At 43.5% G+C, this 17,961-nt stretch overlaps 1 protein-coding gene across 5 annotated transcripts in view; it reads left to right on the forward strand.

The window, feature by feature from the left end:
* Nucleotides 1-673: 673 nt before the first annotated feature.
* The window catches only part of PLCB4 (phospholipase C beta 4), a 1,018,018-nt gene continuing 1,000,730 nt past the window's right edge, over nt 674-17,961 (forward strand). For 2 of the 5 annotated variants that reach the window (XM_085612653.1, XM_085612654.1), the window contains exon 1: nt 674-993. The gene's annotated coding sequence lies outside the window, so the exon portion shown is untranslated. The remainder of the gene's footprint in view (nt 994-17,961) is intronic. The other 3 variants (XM_085612651.1, XM_085612652.1, XM_085612650.1) reach the window with 2 other exon arrangements.

Here is a 17,961-nt window from a genome sequence, read left to right on the forward strand (position 1 = left end):
GGCCCGAATAATACTGAATCCTTATTGATTTTGATTTGTTATTTTATTTCCATCTTTTTTCTCTATGTCTTGTCCCACATTATCCTGCATTTAAAATTTCCATTCGCAAATGTACTACTCCTTTTGTATATTTATCTTCTTTATAATTATTCCCCTTTTGCTCTTTTTTTCTCTTTCATTGTTCAGATTTCTTTTCATGTTGCGAATCTTCTCCTTGTCATCTACTCGCCCCTTCTTTTTCCACTGTTTTCTTTCTCTTTTCGGTCTTTTTTCTTCTCCTTTTCTCTGCCTCATTTGAGTTTGCCAGCTATGTTTTACATATACTCTTTCCTGTCAACGATCTACTCCAATCTTGGAACTTGTATTTTAAATCACTCTCGTCTTTTTGCTTTTCTTTTAGCAGTCTCATTTTATCTCACCCTTCACATTTTGCACCGTGTCTTCCCCTTCATCTCGTTTCTCCTACGTTGTTCTTTCCGCTTTCTTGCTTTATTCTAGCCCCCTCGCCCCGCCCGCGCCCAGACAACAGCACCCCCTCCTGTGCGCCGCCGCACGGGCTCGCGCATTCCATGTCCTGCACCCGCTGCACAGGGATCTTTGGCACCCAGTAGCCTGCGCGCTCCTGTGGGGCGGGCGCATGCGCTGCACTGTGGTCTTTGAAGGGAGCTCAAGCAGTCGCTCCCGTGAAGATCACTGTGCTGCAACATGCGCAGTGTGTGCACGGGGAAGCCGATCCTGATGGGGAGCCGGAATTTTGCATAAGACCGGTTCTGCTCTGCCCCTGTGTCACGCAGCGCCGCAGGGGGCAGGGGCGCACCTGGGCCGCCCTGTTCTCACCGAGGCTGCCTGTTGTCCCTTTGTCTGGCTCATCTTAACGTCACTGAGACGTGGAGCCGGGAGTCCACCGGGCTGCGGGCTGCACCGAATGCTGCAGGTTGAGTTCCCTGCGCCGAAGCTACACGTTGCTCTCTGTAATCACTGGCGGGCGAAGAGGTTAGTTTAGGTTTTGTTTGTTTTCTTTCTTTTTTTATTATGCACAACATGTAATTTCTCCTTGGCAGGGCAGTGACTCATGTAATGATCTCCAGGGCAGTGGTTTGTGTGACTAGGATGTGGAGTGTTATCGTCATCCGGGTTTACCTGTTCCTTGAATGGGCAGGCTATATAGTAAGTTGTGTGCAGTGTGTAAAGCTGCTGCATTGTATGTTGTGCTGATGCTGCCCGCCGCTTGTGTACGCATGGGTGTACAGAATATGCACACCAGCAAACAGCTAGCAATAAGGGGAGCATGCAGAAGACCCCTTATTTTCCAATTAATGTTGTCTCTTCTATAAAACTAGCCGCAGCCGTGCAAGGTATGCTAATGCGTAAAGTATTCATAGATACGGACAGGGAAGTGCACGTGTGTGCGTATTCCGCGGTATAAATTAATAATTTGGTGGGAAATGGTGTTTGGAATAGATTGATGAGCAAGTTGTCTAGGTCGATGTGGGTGGGCGATGGTTGGATGGATGGATGGGCGTCTTAGTAGCTACACAGACAGTCAGCACAGAAGATGGATGGATGGGTGGTTAGAGGGATGGGTGGGTACTCAGTTATTAGAAAACACCTAGAATGGATGGATGGATGGACGGAAAGGCAGATAACTGGGTTGTTGGATGGATAAATGGGTGGGCTATTTAGGCAGGTGAGCAGATACAAAGGTGCTTCATGTATACATGTTTAGATATATGCATTGAGTGGTATATTCTGACGGGGGGGGGGTTATTAGGCATTTAATGGTCAGATGAGAGTCTGGTTGGTGTTTTTGGATGCATTTGTGCGATATTTAGGAGACTTTATCGGCTGTTTTCTATGCCTGCATGACATCCGAGGATGCAGAAATGGACATGTCCTTTTGAAATTGAATTTGGAATCAGCTATCACCTGCAACCCGAAGGGGGTTGGGTATTTCAGAGAAGAGATAATAAAATGAACCTCGTAGTTTTTAGAGAGGCACCAGAGATCATCGGACGACGTTGACAGATGTTAGCCAAGCTCGCGTGCTGGGGCGATAGCACTGATATATGTTTAAAGCCGAGATAGGGCATGCACTAGATATTCAAGTCTGAGCTGCACTGTTTATTCTGCACAGTCTTTTTACATCGTTAATATTACCTGCTGGCTACGTTTGTTTATTCTCTTTGAAAGCTGCCTCTGTGCACCCCCGACTGCATAGTAACCTGACCTTCAACTCGAAAACAGGATCTATTCCTGTTTTACTAGAAAAAAAGCAGGGCTATCAATTTATCTAGCAAACCTTGAGCACATGGCTTCGGGTGGCAGCCCATCTGTAAGTGCCCGGTGTTTGGTAATGTGTTTAATGCAGCCTGGCAACATTATGTGCACTCCCTATAAAAAGGTTGTCACTATTTCACTCAGTACTGTTGTCAGTCACTCTGTGTGTTCACACACGAATGTATGTGTTGTCTGGGACAACACAAATAACAGCAACTTTGAATTGTTCGTTTTCTTGTGAGCGACAAGGAAAGTGCACAGCACCACGCTACACACACACACACACACACAACGCCTTCTAGGCGCCTTCACGAGAAACCGAATAGTATGATAGGTTTATTTTTCATAAAGCTCATAAAGTCCTTCAGCCGCTTCTAAGCGCTCCGAATTTTCCGCGAAAGAGGAACGATGGTACACAGGGAGGTAATGTGATGTTCACAGCAGCACTCCAGTTGCTCAGAATGGGACATCAGCACTGCAAATGACCCCCCACCCCCCCGATTCTATGAGGCAATTTAGACACAAGTATATATTTTCCTTACATTGTTTTTGTTTTGTGTATTTTTGGGTTACCAGGTGAAAGTCTCAGGAAAGGCTTCCCTTGGCAAGCAGGTGATGTTGGTTTAGTTTGGAATATATGCACGAAGTCAACGGTAGGGGAAAAGGAACACCAATGCTTGTGGGGTGGATTGGTGTCCCTCGAGCCCAAGGTGAAACTGACCCTTGCTCAGGGGGCTTGGCTTCCCTGTGTGAAGTGCTGGTCCAGGATGCTGCAGGTGTTTGTGGAAACATGTTAAAAGCGATGCTGGGGATACAATCTGGATTCTAAGATGATCCTTCCTTAGTACATAAATATTGTAAAGACAGTGGTTCTTAAGCGGTCATTTCTGCGGAGGTCCAATTAACCCTCCCTCCCCCCCACCTCCCCCGCATCATTATTGGAATCTGGTATCCCCCCCCCCCTCTTCACTGAGCCATGACTGCTTGCCGAGGGCTCCAGCCTAAGCATTGTCGAAGAATAAAACCGCAAAACAATACACAAGAATACAGAAAAAAACATTCACACAAATTATGACACATTTTATTTAATTCGCTAACACATATAAATGAAAGAAAAAACATATATTATGAAGGTTGAAGCTTTCCTAAATCCACTTGAGGCCACTCATCATCCATACTATGTTCTGTTTGATGCGCTCACGAATCAGTCTGAGGATACTAGTTTAATTGTGAGTCTCCAATTTCAAATTCTTTCACATTTACAGTATATTTAACATTTTTCAGTTGTACATGTAGCTAGCTTATTTATTTATATACACTTTAATAATCTGTTAATATTATTTAATTGTTTAATTAGTCGTGGACCCCATAAGAAGGTTTCGCAGACCCCAGGGGTCCCTGGACCACAGGTTGGGAACCCCTATTAAAAGATATATTTGCACAAGAAATGCATTTTAAATTCGGGGGAAAAAGACCCAGCTCGTCAGTAGGCATGTATTTGGGAAAGCACTGGACCTCAAATGGGGTTTCTCTCAACTTAAAAGGAGAGGATGTTGCAACATCCTTTATTGAGTTGTACAGTGTGTTGTATGTTGCATTGCATTGTATTGTTTTATTTTTATATAGTGCTTAGTACCTCTATGCGGGGCACTTAAGTGCTTACAACACATGTAGCACGCTACACAGCGTAGGTGGGTGGTTCGTTCGAAGTGTGTTATAGTTGCTTGGAGTCTCTGTGGGAAATGCCTCCATGCCACGTGTGATCAACACAAGGTCATCATGTTATGTGACGCAGTGGTTGGCAATGCGTTGGATGAGCAAGGGGACAGGTGCATAGATATTGATGGTAGACGGGCACCACCAGACCCATCACGCTGGTCGCTCCCCTCCGTGTTGCACCCTGTACACCTTTCTTAACTGGATTTTGGTGTAGGCGCTACGGTTTGGGCAGTCTTGGCCATACACATTTCACATGATGTGAATATCTCACACACAGCCTACTCAAAGAAGTAACCCAGAAATGAGACCACACGAGAAGCCTGATTCCATCAGCCTTTGGATTTATTTTGTTTCACTGCCTTTTGATTAGGTTCATAATATAGAAATATTATTTGCATACATGCATACATACATTACACGTGTATGAGTACAGTACTCATGCCATGTAACCTGTCCTATTTGCAGGTGAGTCAGTCTCTGTCTCCTTTAATTTCTTCATTTTGCCACAACAAAGACCACAAGTTGATGGGCCAGTGTTTAACTCTTTTCTTTAAAGTTCTTCAATCACTGCACCAACCACCGCCAGGACCACTGCCAAGCAGCCCTCAAGATCACAACACCCTTGCAGTGATTTTTTTGTTGCACTATATAAACTTGCCATTTAATTTCTCTAGAAGCAGAACAAGGAAACCACCTGTTCAGCGTTGCAATTTCTGTACCGAATGCACTTTGTTTAAGTCAAAGGCAAAGTGGGCAATTGCCCAGGTCCCCTCTCTCCAAGGGGCTCCTGTGAAAGTGAATTCTTTCTCTAGCTTACTACTGTCTGTTTCTTTATCGCAACCGTTGGCATATGATTCAATATTATTTGGCACCACAGAGCTCAATGTAAAAGAAAACTAGTACCAAAATTCAGAATTGTTTTGAAAATAGGCCCCAAAACGTTTTCTTGCTCAGAGCCCCGAAAATCCTAAATCTGATACTGCCGAACTGTGCTTTCTGTAGTAACCTTGACTCCTGAGTATCATTTGAGTGTGAATAGTAATATTTATGCAGCCACAATGCAGCAGTGGAACAAACACTGCGTAGGGCCCAATCCCAAAAAGTAAACATAGACCTGAAGTTTAAGGGCTCAATCCACAAAGGTAAACTTAGACCTGAAGTCTAAGGGCCCAATCCACAAAGGTAAACTCAGACCTGAAGTCTAAGTGCCCAATTCACAAAGGTAAACTTAGACCTGAAGTCTAAGGGCCCAATCCACAAAGGTAAACTTAGACCTGAAGTCTAAAGCCCCGATCCCCAAAGGTAAACTTAGACCTGAAGTCTAAGGGCCCAATTCACAAAGGTAACCTTTGACCTGAAGTCTAAGGGCCCAATCCACAAAGGAAAACTTAGACCTGAAGTCTAATCCACAAAGGTAAACTTAGACCTGAATTTTAAGGGCCCAATCCACAAAGGTAAACTTAGACCTGAAGTCTAAGGTCCCAATTCACAAAGGTAAACTTTGACCTGAAGTCTAAGGACCCAATCCACAAAGGTAAATTTAGACCTGAAGTCTAATCCACAAAGGTAAACTTAGACCTGAAGTCTAAGGGCCCAATCCACAAAGGTAAACTTAGACCTGAAGTCTAAAGCCCCGATCCACAAAGGTAAACTTAGACCTGAAGTCTAAAGCCCCGATCCCCAAAGGTAAACTTAGACCTGAAGTCTAAGGGCCCAATTCACAAAGGTAACCTTTGACCTGAAGTCTAAGGGCCCAATCCACAAAGGTAAACTTAGACCTGAAGTCTAAGGGCCCAATCCACAAAGGTAAACTTAGACCTGAAGTCTAAAGCCCCGATCCCCAAAGGTAAACTTAGACCTGAAGTCTAAGGGCCCAATTCACAAAGGTAAGCTTAGAACTGAAGTCTAAGGGCCCAATCCACAAAGGTAAACTTAGACCTGAAGTCTAAGGGCCCAATTCACAAGGGTAAACTTAGACCTGAAGTCTAAAGCCCCGATCCCCAAAGGTAAACTTAGACCTGAAGTCTAAGGGCCCAATTCACAAAGGTAAGCTTAGAACTGAAGTCTAAGGGCCCAATCCACAAAGGTAAACTTAGACCTGAAGTCTAAGGGCCCAATGCACAAAAGTAAACTTAGACCTGAAGTCTAAGGGCCCAGTTCACAAAAGTAAACTTAGACCTGAAATCTAAGGGCCCAATAGACCTGAAGTTTAATTTTACCTTTGTGAAATGGGTCCTGAGTAGTCAGTACATTTTTGGTCCCACCAAGATTGCCACGTTTCTTATCCGACACAAGGAGGACAATGTACAACAAAAATGTAACATGTTCAATGATTACCTAGAGATCAAAACTGGAAACTCCCATCTGCAGCTCTGCCTTTGCTCTCACACTATTCATATACTTACCATAAATGTCCTTAGAACTTAGTAAAGCAATTGTGTGAACAGTTATTTTTATGGAGCGGCCAAATATTCTTTTGTTATCTTTAGGGTATGGATACCGGTATTTCCCCGTTGGGTCTATGGATTTTAGGCCAGGATCGTCCTAAATTAACCACCTGTCACTTCACACAGAAGAATTCTAAGCGCAGACACTCCAGGCAACAAAATAAGCAAGGTTTTAGCGATGGATTACAGTAATAAAAATAGATGTGCTTCGTTGTGTTTTTAAAGAAAATGCCTGGGGTGCTGGAGCTTCTGTAGAATGGTGTATGCATTTTTCTTGAGCGTGTTTTGCGTGTTTCTTAAGGAACGGGTATGTGCAGTGTGCAGTTATACTAAAATATTTACAGTTGTCTATGAGGTGTCTATGAGGTGTCGCTTATTAGTGCACTGGCAACACTCTTTTAACCATAACTAACCTTATCATGCATTTCACACTTGCGCAAAATCTGTAGGTTGGTCACAGTCAACTATTAGTTACACTGATTAGGAAAATGCTTACCTGCTGTAATGGTTTTGTGGCGTTACCGAGGTGTGTTTAAAAGTGTGTCTTCATTTACTCCTGATTTGGAATCCACCTCAGTTGGTTGACCCGTAATAGTGTCCCTCAATATTGGTTGAGTGAAGTTCATGAATTCTCTAAGTTTTGGCATTTTCCATTATCTCCATGTGTTTACAGCAAGTGTCTCTCAATTTAGTGAATAAATATCAAGAGCCACTTAAGATATGCGACAAAACGGTGTTATAGCTTTTATCATGGGGATTCGGTCGATCATGTCAACGGTCAACAGCCTACAACATGACAGAGCTGCATGGCAGTTCATGGTGAATGGAGAGTAAATGGGAAATTTTTCATGCCACACAATCATTTAATTTGCAGCCACATATGCATGAATATCCTACAATTGTTTTTTTCCAGATCTCTTCTGTGGAAGATGTGATTTTTTCATGTTGTCCTTTCGAAAAAAGAAACGTTTTTGACACCCCTCCCATTAGGAGCATTGAATTAGAGATCGCTGGCTGTTACTTTGAGGGAATTATCTTCTTGTGGTTTAATTGCAATCCGTGTTGGTAGATCCCACATATTTTTGGATATCAAACAAAAATCATATGTATGGATTACCACATTTGCGAAGAAGATGTTGGGGCAGTCTCTTGAGCGTTTCAGAAGATATTGCGTGTTGTAGTATATGCCACGCTGCTGTGGTACACTAAAGCAAAACCTTTGCTCTACCTGAGAGGAAAGGCTGGTCACTCCAAGAACATTTATGCTCAAAGTTTGAAAGAAATGCACTGACTGCAGCTTTCATCATCATGAGACCTTATTTGAGCAGTTGTGTGTCGCAGGACCTATGAAACCAGATTTGCACTACCTGCTCTCACAGTGCAGTTTACAGAAACTGATGGACTTGCCTTAGTGCGGATTCTTCCTGAGAATCTTGCGCACCATTGCGTCCTTCCCGTTCTTCATTAATCAGTGGACAGTGAACACTCGCAAGGGTCAGCCACTAGCAACTTCTCTGATCCTTGAAATTATAAATCATGTCTCTCTATTATTCAAAAGTATCAAATTGTGTCCCTCTATTATTCAAAAGTATGAAGCGTATTGCAGTAACAAAAGACTCAATAAACACCCACCGCATCCTTTTGTATCTGATGGGATTTAAAGTAAGACATGTTTGTATAATATGAATTGGAAATATATTAAACCTGCCTCGAAATATTTCCACTCTTTCTAGATGCTCGTTGAAGAAGGCCCTAGTGAGAAATGTGTGAGGTTCAACTGGTGATTTAACCGCGGGAAGGAATGTGTACTTTATGTGATAATGCAAAATGGCAGTATCTGCCTGGGGTGATGTTGTAGTCAGGGCAGAAATGTACGATTGATGGCATTTCTCATGTATAGTTGTTGTAGGCAGCAGAAGTATATGTTAGCCTCATTTTCACTTTATGATCCGACTTATTGGTGACTTGTGGGTAAACAATTGTGTAAGGGTTTAAGTATGTAGGATAATGGCGCTCGGCAAATATGCGTGTAGTAAGTTTGGGTGATCAGGTAGGGATGGTGCATACAGGAAGGGGAGACCCCATGGAACCCCTCAATGTGTGTAGGGAAGCCCTACAGCAAAAACGTACAACGAAAACCCAGTAGCACTGAAGCACTCTGGACATTTTATTTATGTTTAAACGTTGCATCTATGCAATTTGTTTCGCATGTGGACTTGTGTCCAATAAGTATCTAATGGAAGTGAAGGGAAGACCTGACAACATTTTTCTCATTACCTAGCGTGGGAAGGCTGGGAGGTCTGCTGCTTAACCTTCAACATTGTCCAATGTTTCTAACCAGGCTTTTCCTTCTGCCATTGTCGTAGAGGAACCACTCTCATTGTTAAAACAGATTAAAAGTCTCTGGGGCAGATTTACAAGCCCCTTGCGAGACATTTACGCCGCCGTTGCGTCACTTCTGTGACGCAGCGGCGGCGTAAACCATGCGCCATGTTGCGCTTTATTTACAACGTGACGCATCTAGGGAGATGCGTCACGTTGTAAAGCCCTGCACTACATTAAACCTGCGTCAGGTTTAATGTATGCAGGGTGGGCGTTCCGTCGGAAAAAGCCTCGGAAAAGTGACGCAGAGAAATCTACAAGATTTCACGGAGTCACTTTTCCGACACTGCTGCTTCAAAACCCTGCGCCTGCTTGAAGCAGGCGTAAGGCATGACGCAGCATGTTAGGTATGGGCAGCCCCTGAGCATTGCTGGAGTTGTGTCGTGCTTGCGACGCGACTCCAGCAATGCGCCGCCCTTATGCCATCAGATGCGTCACGCATCTGTTTAGCCTTGCGCCACGATGCGCTGCATTGTAAATGCGGCCCATCTGTGGTGGCGCAAGGGTAAACTTGCGTGACGCATCTTTCCTGACGCATCCCTGCTAATTTGCAGGGATGCGCCAGGAAACATAAATCTGCCCCTCTGTTTCGATTTGTTTCAGAAGGTGACTATGACCAATATTGTAACTGCATCAATAGCGATCTTGATGAAGTGGCCTCTAAAAATGAAAAATGGTATTACTGAGAACAAAACCAGCTCTCTGGTATAAGATACAATTGGATTGAAAACCTTTCTTAATGAAGCTCAAAGAATGCAACTGAAAAGAGCTCAATACATCTCTGAGCTGAAACCTAGAGAAACAGACCTGGATGAATACAAAATAACATAGAGTATGTTTTTATGGTCTAAAAGCCAAACTGCCTACAATGCATATTTCAAGTCCAACAAAATCCTCCATCTATAGTAATGTATACAAAATAGTCCTGGTTTGTTCTGGGAAACAGTGCTAAGATCTGATCCAATTCATCAGTGTTCAGGAGTCCCTGTGGCCTTGTAACTCTGGGATATCTTCAGCCAGTCACACAGAGCCAGCCATGGAATATTCTGAGTTTGAGAAAGTCAGGCTCTCTCCTGGATCATTGACGGGTGATATCGCCTGAGATACTTTTCATGGTGATTGACTTTTTGTACTACAGTTAGTCAACAATACTTTTACTTTAGGGTTTGTTTCACTTTCAGTTAAGCAAACAGTAGTTATTGCTCTACTAATTAAACTTATCTGAGATACAGAAGACCTGAGTCAGTTTCACCCAATTTACCTTCTCCCAATTGTATTAGGGAAGGCTGTGATGAGAAGTGTGGCTCAATGGTCAGAGCGGCAGACCCTGATGCAGAGGTCTGCCCCGGACCAGGGTTCAATTCCCGCCTCGGTGGGTCTTGGGCTCAATTTCCCCGGACCCGGTAATTCTCGCCTCGGTGCCTATTCTAATCATGGGTCCCACTCTGCAACTCTGGGCAATAGCTTGCTTAATCTCCACAACGGCCCCAAAAGCGCTAGGATGCCTGGCTTCACCTTGGGGGTGCCCAGGAGTGGGCACTTCACAGGGAAAGGCCAGGAAGGGTTCCACAGCGGTATGTGCACAGCGCCTGAGAGACCCTTTCGGGGTGTGCGGAGCGCTATATAAATGCACTACATTTACATGAGAAAGCACAGTTTTGAGATCTGAACAACTGGTTTGATCATTTCTAGGCCTATATTTTTCATGGATAGAGGAATTGAATAATTCATGTTTTCCATTGTCAGCAACCTCGTGATGGATGTGGATGTTGGAGCTGTCATCGGCTTTGATGCCAACAGGCATGTAATCATGCTGGGCTATCTTGGGGAACTGGGGCTCAATGGAGCCTCCTTATCATGACTGTATTCTGATGATATGATTGGCTGTGAGTAGAAGTATTCTCTCCTTTTTCTTAAGCATCTATAGGTACTGTTGACTGCTTTGTTGAACATCTACGTTTGGCCACTATATTTGTTCACACTCATGGGTTGCGTTATTTTATGTAAGTGGAGAGGATGTAGCCTAATGGCTAGAGAGGTCAACCTCAAAGCTGGGGAACCGGGTTCGAGTCTCGGCAGGGAAGCTCAACATCCTGAGATTCTGGGCAAATCACTAGTCTTAGGGCCTTATGTAGGTGGGCTTGCATTTACCACTTCATAAATACCGAATCATACCGATTCGGTATTTATGAAGTGGTAAATGCAATGTAGGTAATGAGTCGGTAAATATTACCGATTCGGAAAAATTCGGTAATTACCGAATCGGTATTTACCGATTCGGTAATGAGGCATACCTTCCCATTGATGGGAAGGTATGCCTCATTACCGAATCGGTAAATACCGATTCGGTAATGGGGGAGCACATGCAAGGGTGGCAGGGTGTCACATTGACACCCTGTTGCACCCTGATTCGGCCATGTGTGCACATGTGGCGCACATACATGCCCTAAGGGCATGTATGTCTGCCACATTGCACACTTAAACGTGCACAAAAATGCTTTTTGTCACCTATTTGTCATTTACCACCAACCTTTAGTTGGTGGTAAATAACGAATCCCCACACCCACCACACACTCCCCCTACATCTCATTTCATGATTCGGTATTTACCGAATCGGTAAATTTACCGAATCGATAATATTACCGATTCGGTAGTTTTACCGATTCGGTAAATACCGAATCATGAAATTCTCCCCCTACATCTCAAAAGCCAAAATACCGGTCGGTAACGGTATAATTGCCGAAAATCGGCCGTTACCGACCGGTATTTGGCTTCCTACATGAGGTCCATAATCTCCACGTGCCTAACAAAACGATTGTGTATGTAACGCAACTGGTGGTCATGTAAAGCCCTCTGATACCTTCGAGTCGAGTTTGTGCTAAATAAAACTCCCCCCCAAAAAAGTGCACAACATCAAGATATACTACTGGTTGGTAAGGGTCTTGGTGTGGTTTGGATGTCAGAATTCAACTGACAACAAACATGGGGACATAAATATGGCACCATTTATATTGTTTAACAATATTATCTCCTCATTGGGTGTAGATGTTATATTATCAATACCAATGTTGCAATATTTTTATAAACAATATTAATGACATCATGTTTTTGAAAGACCATCTTTTTTCCATGATATTCTAATGCCGTACTCTGGGTGGGCCATCCTTTTGCTTTTAAGCATGCTTCACGTACATACATAATTGATATGGCCACCTCTATCTGAGGTTAAATGTGTGCAAGAATACGGGTTGAGGGCCCTGGATGATTTCTAGAGATGTTATATTTTATCTACGCAATTGGGGTTTTTCTCCTACACCATTGGTGCTACTTCTTAATGAAAACTGGATCTGCCCTTCATGCCGACCCCCCTGGTGATAGCAACTGTTTGTGAAAGGATCAACATATTAACACTTAATATGGCCATTAATGAAAACTGTCCTATGACGACAGGTTTAAATGTTAATTATTTATTTCCTAATACATATCCCATATGATGAATGGACATAAAATTGATTAAATCCAGGAGGAAAATTAATTGTGAGGAATCATTCTCTGGAGCTAGGTGGTCCTCAACCGTTTCAATGCAGAACAGTTTCACTCAAGCGGTTCACCGAAGTTGAAAGGTCAATCTGATTTCTTATAAACATGCTGGGTGCATTTCCCCAGTTAGTATAAGAAAATTTGCCAGATTGCTCACTATCATTTTTTTGGGAGGATCAAGCCAGTACCTGGGTATTGTGGAAGACAGCTGTTTGGCTTGTAATTTCAATCTTCAAATTATCTGGAAAACAGACCCCGCTTTGTAACAGGCAGGTGAGTTTGTAGCTACAAGCTCATTGTGCCTTTATTTTCGAGTACAAAAGATTGATATTTAACCAGTAAAAGAGTTACTACAACAGGCTGATACTAAAATGTCAACACCCCACTTTGGGAGGCATCTACTTTGTGAATATAATTCGAATGCATAGTTATACTCATGTTCACTCGCTTCCTGTCAAACCGCCTATGTATTGAATGTATCAATGCTTTTGCGCGACACAACATTTCTTAAAATCAATAAAGTATGTTTAAAAAAAAAGTTAGAGTACAAAAGTTTATTGTACCTGAACATGTCAGCCGAACATATCACAGAATTGCGCTATACCTGGGCATGCCAGGCTATCAGATACATCACCGGGAATTATCAAGGTTTGATCTCATAGCCCCTTACATCTGAACTCAACACTGACTCGGTAGCGAGCCGAGCTCGCCTCCTAGGTCCTCTACAGAGGTTGGAGGACCCAGAACAGTACTGCTTTATGGGGCATATTATCAAGAAATGGCGTAAAAATTATCGGCACTTTAGCAGCAGAAAACTGCCGCTAAAGCGGCGAAAATGGGCTTGATAATATACCATTGAGAATTCCCATAGAAGCCCATGTTCTGGTGTCAACATGGCCTTCTATTGGAATTCTCTATGGCATATTATCAAGCTCATTATCGCTGCTTTAGCAGCAGTTTTCTGCCGCTAAAGCGGCGATAATTTTAACGCCGTGCTTGATAATATTCCCCCAAGTTTTTTTCTGGAGGAAAAGGCTTTAGCCCATTGTCCTAGAACACCTTTTGTTGCACTGGCGCCAATTTTCCTTGAATTACCAACCCCTTAGTACAGGAAAATGTATTTTCAGTCACTGCTCATCCTTAAATCTAGATCCAACCACACTGCTAGGTGAGAGTAAGCATTTATTTTTAGAAAAAAGCCTAATGCTTCCATTTCGGGGTATGTGGTCCTAACTTCCGCCCCAAATGTCCCGAGGTAAGCCGCAAGAAGTCTCAAACTCTTGTCTCATGCTCAAAAGGAGTAAAGACGGCAAGCATACACAGGCGTGTTTTAAAATAGTTCTTTTTACCTTTGCGCAATTTTGCTATAAATCTGCTACTACTCAAATTCACTGACCCCAACAATGGTATCCAGCTCATAACAAAGTCCTCTTTTTCTCATAATTTGTTGTAGTCTTTTTTGTTCTCAGTTTCTTATTAGTGAACTTAGTATTTTTTTTCTCAGTAATTCGAGTCAATAGAGAGCAACTGGGGCCCGATTAACAATAAATAGATTGTAAACGTCAGCATTTTTCAGCTTAATCCCACACATGGCATTGAGTTACAACTTTACTGATCATAAGAAGTAACAGGTACCCATCAATTAAGTTTCTTTTTTTTGTAGTTTTGTACAGTGTGGTGTATACACTGCCTAAATGCTTTGCAGGGACACAAGAAAAGTTAAGGAAAAAAAGTGCGATGAGAAATTATGAAAATATCATGAAGGCTTACCTGGAAGAGAAAGTGTAAGGAAGTGGGTTATTGGTTGAGACTGGTGGAAGCGCCACTCAAGCAACAACCACAATCCTTGTCAGGTTAAACCACAAAAGTCACTAAACTAACCTGCGCTTAACCATTTGGTAGCTTGTTGCAAAGTAGCTAGGCTTAGCTTAGAGGCTATGTGTATGTATTTATGCAGCACACAAACAGTAATAAACACAACACAACAAAAAACAACACAACAAAAATCCCAAACAAATTTATAATATAGTACATTGCAATAAATAAAATGATACCAGAGCAATGAAAATCCAATCACTAGAGCAGGAGATATTGAATTTCAAAGCTTTTATTGAAAATAGTTCCAAGAAGCAGAAAGCGCCACTTGCGGCTATCTGTTCACGCTGTACAAGGTGAAAGTCAGAAGTTCTGGTTGAACACAGTTGAGTGCGAGCCGGCTCCATCCATCATCCCCTTTGGTTTTGCTTTGTTCGCCCTAAGTTGGCAGGGAATGCCCAGACGTGAGTCCCTTGCTCACTTTGCCATTGGATTCAAGCTAGCCTGACTGATGATGGCTGATTAGCCAGAAACCGGTCCCAGGATGCTTGTTTCCGGTCCAGGGAAGACATGGCTTGGCAGTTCGGGCTGGACTGTTCCCATGAGGCACAGGGTCAGACTGATTTGCATATGGCCATGTCTGAACTGGGGTGGCGGAGTGAGTTAAAGAATGATGATGGATTAAACCCAGATCAGTTGACTGGGGGTGAGTGCTTGCATTGTTCAACACTCTGTCCATCATCCCCTTTGGTTTTGCTTTGTTCACTCTAAGTTGGCAGGGTATGCCCCGACGTGGGTCCCTTGCTCACTTTGCCACTGGATTCAAGCTAGCCTGGCTGATGACGGCTGATTAACCAGAAACCGGTGCCAGGATGCTTGTTTCCGGTCCAGGGAAGAAATGGCTTGGCAGTTCGGGCTGGACTGTTCCCATGAGGCACAGGGTCAGACTGATTTGCATATGGTCATGTCTGAACTGGGGTGGCGGAGTGAGCTAAAGAATGATGATGGATTAAACCCAGATCAGTTGACTGGGGGTGAGTGCTTGCATTGTTCAACACTCTGTCCATCATCCCCTTTGGTTTTGCTTTGTTCGCTCTAAGTTGCCAGAGTATGTCCAGACGTGGGTCCCTTGCTCACTTTGTCACTGGATTCAAGCTAGCCTGGCTGATGACGGCTGATAAGCCAGAAACCGGTCCCAGAATACTTGTTTCCGGTCCAGGGAAGACATGGCTTGGCAGTTCGGGCTGGACTGTTCCAATGAGGCACAGGGTCAGACTGATTTGCATATGGCCATGTCTGACCTGGGGTGGTGGAGTGAGCTAAAGAATCATGATGGATTAAACCCAGATCAGTTGACTGGGGTGAGTGCTTGCATTGTTCAATACTCCGTCCATCATCCCCTTTGGTTTTGCTGGGTACAGGAACCAGGCTAGTCCCACTGAAAAGTTACCTTCTAAAGTCTGGCGAATAGAGTTCTGTTCACGTTGGAGGAGGCAGCGTGGAGGAGGCTTTCGGTGAGCAGAACAGGTCGCAGATGTTTGTTGCTGTAGCGCAAAGATCCAGTCATCGTTAGAACTTCGCGCAGGTGGACCATCATGGTCAGTCGCTGTTGGCACGAAATGCAGGCCTCATGTTGCCACTTGTTGCAGATGGTTGCTGTTGGCACAAACAGCTGGTCTTGCAGGAACTTTGCATTATCATTCAGTTCTCGCTGCAGAGTCTTGGTGCAAACGTGCCTGTTTGCAGTCGCAAGGAGTCCAAACTTCTGCATTTTCACCTTTTTTTAAAAGGAACTCACACTTATATCAGCCAAGGGTCCAGGACATGGGGGGGGCCTCTTGGGGATCAGGACTCATTCCAGTAGAGGCCAGCAGCATGGCTCAGGCAGGCCCAGCCAGGTTCAGTTGGTGCTGGTAAGCCTGGCAGTTTCAGGGAGGCCTCCGAAAACTTGCTATATCCCTGTAGGAGGTCAACCAGCTGCCCTCACTTAGGATAGCCTGGGATCAAGGCAAGCAGGTCCAGTCTTCCTTCTTCAGACAGCAAGGCAGTCCTTCCAGCAGCATGAAAGTCCTCCTTCTGAATTTTCCACAGGTCCAGGAGTGTTCTGATGAGTGGATCTGAAGGTTCTCTTTTTTACACCTGGTGCCCGCCTTTGTATGGGGGAATTCACTGACCTACCTCCAAACTGGTTCTGGTCAGTTCTCCCCCTTCCCCTAGGTTTGGCCCCAAACTGTAGAGGGTGACACATGGTAGGGCAGGTCTGGTCTTGGGTTCCTTTGTTTGTGCTGGGGGGCAAGGCCCTTTGAAATGCAATCATGGCAGGCAGGGTACAGCTGCTCCCCAGCCATCCTGCCAGGAAGACTCTTTCCCAGCTACACCCAGGTCCCATTGTTCACTGTATGGGCCCAATACATATTCTTGATCGGGTAACCATTAGAAGGCCCTGGCACCTGGAAAATCATAGAAAAGCCTCAGAAACTTGGCGGAGGAATATCCAGCTTTCGGAAAAAAATATTTTCAAAACTAGAATCCAAAATATGCATTTACCATTAAAGAGGATTTTTAATGACAATTGATTTGAGAGTAGACATAATTTCTCTAGCTGTTCCCAATCTGAAGTTAGCACTTATTAAATGTAATAAAGTAACCCAGTGTTAGCCTACGGGAGAGATAGGCCTTACACAGTGAAAAACAGCTCTAGTAGTTTTCCCTGTCAGGACATGCAAAACATAAACACACATGCCTTACTTTTTAAACACCGTGCATCCTGCCCTATCAGCATTTAGGGACTACCTTAGTGGTGACTCATAAGTATTAAAAAGGAAGTTTTTGAATTGTCAAAAGGTTTATTTTGCCAGGTTGTGAGGTCAGTTTAAAACTACTGCACTATAGGCTGCAGTGGCAGGCCTGAGACATGTTTTACTATCTGCTTTAGTGGGTAGAACCCTATGTGCTGCTGCACACTAGTAACATTTAATTTACAGTCTCTGGACACATGTAGTACCATTTTAAAGGAACTTATATATAAAATAAATGTACCAATCAGGTAAATGCCAATGTTACCATGTTTTAGGAAGAGAGCACAAGCACTTTACCTCCAGGCAAAAGCTCTAATGTGAACAGAAACAGGTTAAGCAAATAAAGGGAAAAATCTAGGTTTGACCCTTGAAAAAAAGCCAGCTCCAACAGAAACTATACACTATACATACAAAAATTGCTTATGATATCTGTAAATTATTTAGTTCCATGTCTTCGTTAATTTGGAGAGTGCTGATTCTTTGCATTGTCGAAAATCTACACAAAGAGAAATTGAGCAATTGTAAATTTCCTTTGACTTCTTTTATCTTCAAATAGAAAATATTTTCACACTTGAAGACTTTTCTTCCTAAACATACTCATTAAAATGAGTTCTCTATGCATTTTCCTGTACTTACTGAACCGCATAGACGTGATTCATCTAGCTGTACATTTAGAAGCACAGGTATGTGTGGGAAAGAAATGGCAAAATGATAGTCTGTATCCACCCTTATTTACCAAGCCCACATCTGGGAGCACTTGCTGCTCCTCGCCCAGTTGTCACACACGAGTTTAGAAAAAATATGCATACATGCCAGACCTTCCACACTCATAAAGGTCATCCCCGCTTGCTGAAGTACTCTGATCTTCCCATTCTGAAACCGGATTTCAGTTTGCATGTGGGCGTTTGCACCTTTTAATGGATGACTGTAATGTACATATAATTTTTTGTGTGATTCTGATCTTATGGTGGCACACAACAGAT

Source organism: Triturus cristatus, chromosome 6 (assembly GCF_964204655.1).
Source record: "Triturus cristatus chromosome 6, aTriCri1.1, whole genome shotgun sequence".
NCBI classification, from domain to species: domain Eukaryota; kingdom Metazoa; phylum Chordata; class Amphibia; order Caudata; family Salamandridae; genus Triturus; species Triturus cristatus.